The following is a 6,000-nucleotide window of genomic DNA, read 5'->3' on the forward strand; positions in this document are numbered from 1 at the left end:
TGCACTGGGAATCATGCCCTATGTCAAAAGTAGACTCTTGTCTGAAGGTGTATATTTCAAACTCTTAGCAACCTCACAGCAGCAGGAGAAAATGTGTCTTCCTGAAAACCTGGAAACCCCAACTTAGGTTGACAGTGTGGGCTGCACGCGAAGCTTTCTGATAGTCTCGTTTTGATATTTATCATGCATTTTGTGTTTTTTCTCCCGGCTATAAAGGGACTCCTGCTGCGGTGAGGCCTTGGACCATCGGCTGGGTGAGGACTGCAGGGCCTGCTCCCTTCCAGGGCCTTCTCCAACTGGCCCAGGGGGTGTGGCCCAGGCCCTTATTGGGAACAAACTTTTGGGGAAGCTGGGAAGTGTTCTGCAATTGCTTCCCTGTTCCAATGTGTTTTAAAATGTCCTCAAGCAGTCGGTGGCAATTTAAATTTGTATTTCTTTTTTCCCTTTTTTCTCTTGTTGGGGGTGGGTGGGTGTAATGGATATTTGGTTGGGGATTAATTTTAGTATAATTGTTATGTTTTTGTTTTCTTTTGTTTTATTGGTTCTGTATAGTTTGTGTTTTGTTTTTAAGGGGCGGGATCGGGGCTGCCTGGGAGTGAGGCCCCAGCCAACACGATGGCTGGGACAAGCTCCACAGGGGGGGAAGCACTGGGACATCCGATCTCAGTGATCATGGGCAGGAGGCGGAGTTACGCTAAGACCAGACCATGTCATTACCGAGGAGGCAGGTTTAGTCGTTGTTTGAAGACTATCCCTGCCTCCGGGTCTGGCCTTGACCAGATGGATACTGGAATCAACAGGGGAAACCCACATGACCTGAAGGTGTTGCTGTGTAATGCCAGGTCAATGATGAATAAAACCACTGCCATCCACGACCTGATTGTGGATGGAGGATTTGACCTGGCTTGTGTGACAGAGACCTGGTTGAATGAGGCAGATGGGCCTGTCCTTGCTGCCGCTTGCCCACCAGGTTTCTCTTATGCACAGCAACCCAGGTCATGTGGGCGGGGAGGGGGGGTTGCAGTGATTTTTAGGAAGTCATTAGTTTGCACCAGGCGCCCTACTGGGAAGACCCAGTTTTCTGAGTGCATGTTCTGGAAGTTGGGCAATAGGGGCAGTACAGGATTCCTTTTGGTGTACCGACCTCCCCGCTGCACCAAGGATTCCCTGTCCGAGCTGCTTCAGGTCGTGGCGGATGTTCTCCTGGAGACACCTAGTTTGGTTGTCCTAGGGGATTTTAACATCCACGCCGACACGACCTTACAAGGGGCCACTCGGGACTTCGTGGAAAGCATGGCCTCCATGGGGCTGTCCCTGAATAAGTTGGGCCCAACTCATAGTCATGGACATGCCTTAGACCTGGTATTCACCTCTAGTGACGTGGGTGATCTGACACTAAGTAAAAGTGAAACCAAAGAAGTGCCATGGTCAGATCACTTCCTGGTGCAACTGGACTTCTCCGCGACCCTTCCCCTCTGCAGGGAGGTGGGACCAATTCGGATGGTCCGCCCCCGCCACTTAATGGATCCAAATGGTTTCCAGAGAGTGGTAGGGGATGCTTTATCCCATGTTGATGGCCTTTCAGCTGATTCCCTGGTGGCCCGCTGGAATGCGGAGTTAACCAGGGCTATCGACTGTCTGGCTCCGAAGCGCCCTCTCCGATTGCATGGAGCCCGGACAGCCCCGTGGTTTTCTTCGGAGCTGAGGGCGATGAAACAATCGCTGAGACGGCTAGAGCGTCGGTGGCAGAAAACTCACTCCGAATCTGACCGGACACAGGTTAGAGCTCAACGTCGAGCCTACCAAGTGGCGATAGCGACGGCGAAGAAGACTTTCTTCACCGCCTCTATTGCATCTGCAGAAAATAGTAGCAGGAGACTCTTTCAGGTGGTCCGCAATTTAGCGGAACCACCTTTACCACCGGGGCCTTGTAAAGACCCCAAGATCTCCTGCAACGATTTTGCAAAGTTTTTTGCAGATAAAATCACTCATATTCGGAAGGAGCTAGACACCACCGTGGGAGCAGGGCCAGGGCGGGAGAGTGCTAGAGCCCTGTCTGGTCAAGTTGCATGGAATCAATTTCAATCCGTTACCCCCGAGGATGTGGACAGGCTGCTTGGACGCGTGAAACCAACCACCTGTCTCCTTGATCCTTGCCCATCCTGGCTAATAAAAGCAAGCCGGGAAGGGCTGGGCGATGGGCTCTGCGGGGTGGTGAATGCTTCCCTCTGTGAGGGAACATTCCCAGATCCGCTGAAAGAGGCGGTCATTAAACCGCTTCTTAAAAAACCATCTTTAGACCCGGCCAGTATGGCCAACTATCGCCCAGTCTCAAATCTTCCATTCTTGGGCAAGGTGATTGAGCGTGTGGTTGCTGAACAACTCCAGGCACGCCTGGAGGATGCGGACTATTTGGATCCCTTCCAATCAGGGTTCAGGCCTCATCATGGGACTGAAACTGCCTTGGTCGCACTGGTTGATGATCTCCGGCGAGCTAGGGACAAAGGTGAGAGTTGTTTCCTAGTTCTGCTGGATCTCTCAGCGGCCTTTGATACAATCGACCATAACATCCTTCTGGACCGTCTAGAGGGGTTGGGAGCTGGGGGCACTGTTATACAGTGGTTTCGCTCCTTCCTCCTGGGCCGTGTTCAGAAAGTGGTGGTGGGGGATGAGTGTTCAGACCCTTGGGCCCTCACTTGTGGGGTGCCTCAGGGTTCCGTCCTCTCCCCCATGCTTTTTAACATCTATATGAAGCCGCTGGGAGAGATCATCAGGGGGTTTGGACTGGGTGTCCATCAATATGCAGATGATACCCAGCTCTACCTTTCTTTCAAATCAGAACCAGTGAAGGCGGTGAAGGTCCTGTGTGAGTGCCTGGAGGCGGTTGGAGGATGGGTGGCGGCTAATGGATTGAAGTTGAATCCTGACAAGACAGAAGTACTGTTTTTGGGGGACAGGAGGCGGGCTGGTGTGGAGGACTCCCTGGTCCTGAATAGGGTAACTGTGCCCCTGAAGGACCAGGTGCGTAGCCTGGGAGTCATTTTGGACTCACAGCTGTCCATGGAGGCGCAGGTCAATTCTGTATCCAGGGCAGCTGTCTACCAACTCCACCTGGTACGCAGGCTGAGACCCTACCTGCCCGCGGACTGTCTGGCCAGAGTGGTGCATGCTCTAGTTATCTCCCGCTTGGACTACTGCAATGCGCTCTACGTGGGGCTACCTTTGAAGGTGACTCGGAAACTACAGCTAATCCAGAATGCGGCAGCTAGACTGGTGACTGGGGGCGGCCGCCGAGACCACATAACACCGGTCTTGAAAGACCTACATTGGCTCCCAGTACGTTTCCGAGCACAATTCAAAGTGCTGGTGTTGACCTTTAAAGCCCTAAACGGCTTCGGCCCAGTATACCTGAAGGAGCGTCTCCACCCCCATCGTTCTGCCCGGACACTGAGGTCCAGCGCCGAGGGCCTTCTGGCAGTTCCCTCATTACGAGAAGCGAAGCTACAGGGAACCAGGCAGAGGGCCTTTTCGGTGGTGGCGCCCGCCCTGTGGAATGCCCTCCCATTGGATGTCAAGGTGATGGACAACTACCTGACATTCAGAAGACATCTTAAGGCGGCCCTATTCAGGGAAGCTTTTAATGTATGATATTTTAGTGTTTTTTGGTTTCTGTGGAAGCCGCCCAGAGTGGCTGGGGAAACCCAGCCAGATGGGCGGGGTACAAATAATAAATTATTATTATTATTATTATTATTTTATATTGTGATTTTACGTTGTGAACCGCCCTGAGACCTGCAGGTACAGGGCAGTATACAAATTTAATTAATTAATTAATTAATTGATGATGATGACGACGACGGCGACGAGGCAAGCCTCATAGGGGTGTAAATGTTTCACTCCCAAGAGCGCTTACTAAGGAGCAAGCCCCACTGAGCACAGGGGGAATTACCTTTAAGTAAACATGCATAGGATTACGTTGTACAGTGGTACCTCGGGTTACAAACGCTTCAGGTTACCTGACGTTTCAAGTTACAGACTCTGCTAACCCAGAAATAGTACCTCGGATTAAGAACTTTGCTTCAGGATGAGAACAGAAATCGCGTAGCAGTGGTGCAGTGGCACCGGGAGGCCCCATTAGCTAAAGTCGTACCTCAGGTTAAGAACAGTTTCAGGTTAAGACAGACCTCCAGAACGAATTAAGTTCTTAACCTGAGGTCCCACTGTATTGTGGAAGGGTGCCTGGAAGCACACACACACACACACACACAAAGCCAGACCTCCTATTTGGCAGTCTTATGCACAGTTACTTGAAAGCAAGGTCTGTCGAACTCAATGGGGCATCTGCAGAAACATGTAGCGTTTCACTGCAGGAGTGGGGAAGGGGAATTTCTGCAGCTGATTTCTTTGTCAGCTCCTACATGACAAGTTCCACCTCCTAAAAGAAAACCCCAATTCTATACAATTGTTTAAAAGTACAGGAGGCCTCCACTGTACATTTGCCAATAATGGCTCTATAATCTATGTATATGAAAACGGAAACAACAATAATATGAATTATTACTACTAGCAGGAGTATTAAAAACACCCTGTAATTTGTTGCTCTTTAAAGTGTCACAGGACTAACATGGCTAGTCCTCTGGAAATTGTTACTTTTTCCACAGTAGACACACTACGGCCACTTCTTCATAATGATAAGACAGCCAAGGTCATTTCTCTCTGACAGCCTGTCCGTTCGCTCCAAGGAGAGTTGACTGATGAATATTATCCTTTCTGCACTAGCCACAGGATTCAGGCCATGCCAATTTTCTCTTGGGAGTAAATGGGCTTTGCTTTGGTGCCTTCTGCTGCTCACAGATTCAGAAGGAAAACCAATGAATTTTGCCAGGTTAATGCCATGAGAGAGCATGCCTACCTATAACCTGCTAAAATCTCTTTGAGCTCCTAAAAAAATAATACAATAAAACTCTGCATAGTCTTCTATATGGATGAGGATATTATGCAGCAGCCCATATAAGAAAGCGAACCACTTTCTAAACAGCAAGTTTGTGTTACACATGCAGAAGACGTTGGCAGGGAAGATATTACAAAACACCTCACTAATATACACAGTTCACATTCTTAATATAAAGTGGAACTATGCAAACTGGAACTAAAACGAGGGAAAGAGGCAGATTTATATATTGACATTTCTTTTAAGGTGCTGAGTTGATTTCAGATGCCAAACTCTAAAGACAACTGCAAGACACCTTACCCGGAGAATAGGACAATGAAGAAAGAATGCATTTATAAAGAAAGTGATGCATTAAAGGTAACGTCAGAAACTTTATAGGATCCAGGAACTAGGTCAGGTATAACTGTGAATGAAAAACCACAAAGCAAGCACAGTTTGTGGCCCAATTCCATAGCATTCAGGTAACGCTCACCCAGGTAGGATGACAGCTAGAGTTAAAATGATGAGTAACAGTCAGTTTAAGTATCCCAGCTATCCTTCCTTCTCCATTCCATTGTGACACAACCTCTTGATGTGGCCCAAGGTGATAGGGCAGTTTCACTTGCACATGGATGCAAGCAAGTGATAGCTGCAATTTCATAGAATCATAGAATTGTAAAGTTGGAAGGGGACACAGGGAGTCATCTAGTCTAACCCCCTGCAATGCAGGAATTTTTCACGTAAGGCTCAAACCTGCAACCCTGAGATTAAGTCCCATGCTCTAATGACTGATTGGATTATCCTAAATCATTATAGTCTAAGCCCAGAGTTAGGCAGGCTTGAACCCCTTAATATCCATTGATTAAGCTCATCTAACTGAGCTGGATTCTAGCTGATATGTGAATGTACCATGCCTGTATCAGATTTCAGGCTATGCAAGCATAGGCTATGCGTGCATGTTTTAGAATTCAGTGGTACCTCGGGTTAAGTACTTAATTCGTTCCGGAGGTCTGTTCTTTACCTGAAACTGTTCTTAACCTGAAGCACCACTTTAACTAATGGGGCCTCCC

This window comes from Podarcis vaucheri, assembly GCF_965113315.1.
Source record: "Podarcis vaucheri genome assembly, chromosome: 4".
Taxonomy (NCBI): domain Eukaryota; kingdom Metazoa; phylum Chordata; class Lepidosauria; order Squamata; family Lacertidae; genus Podarcis; species Podarcis vaucheri.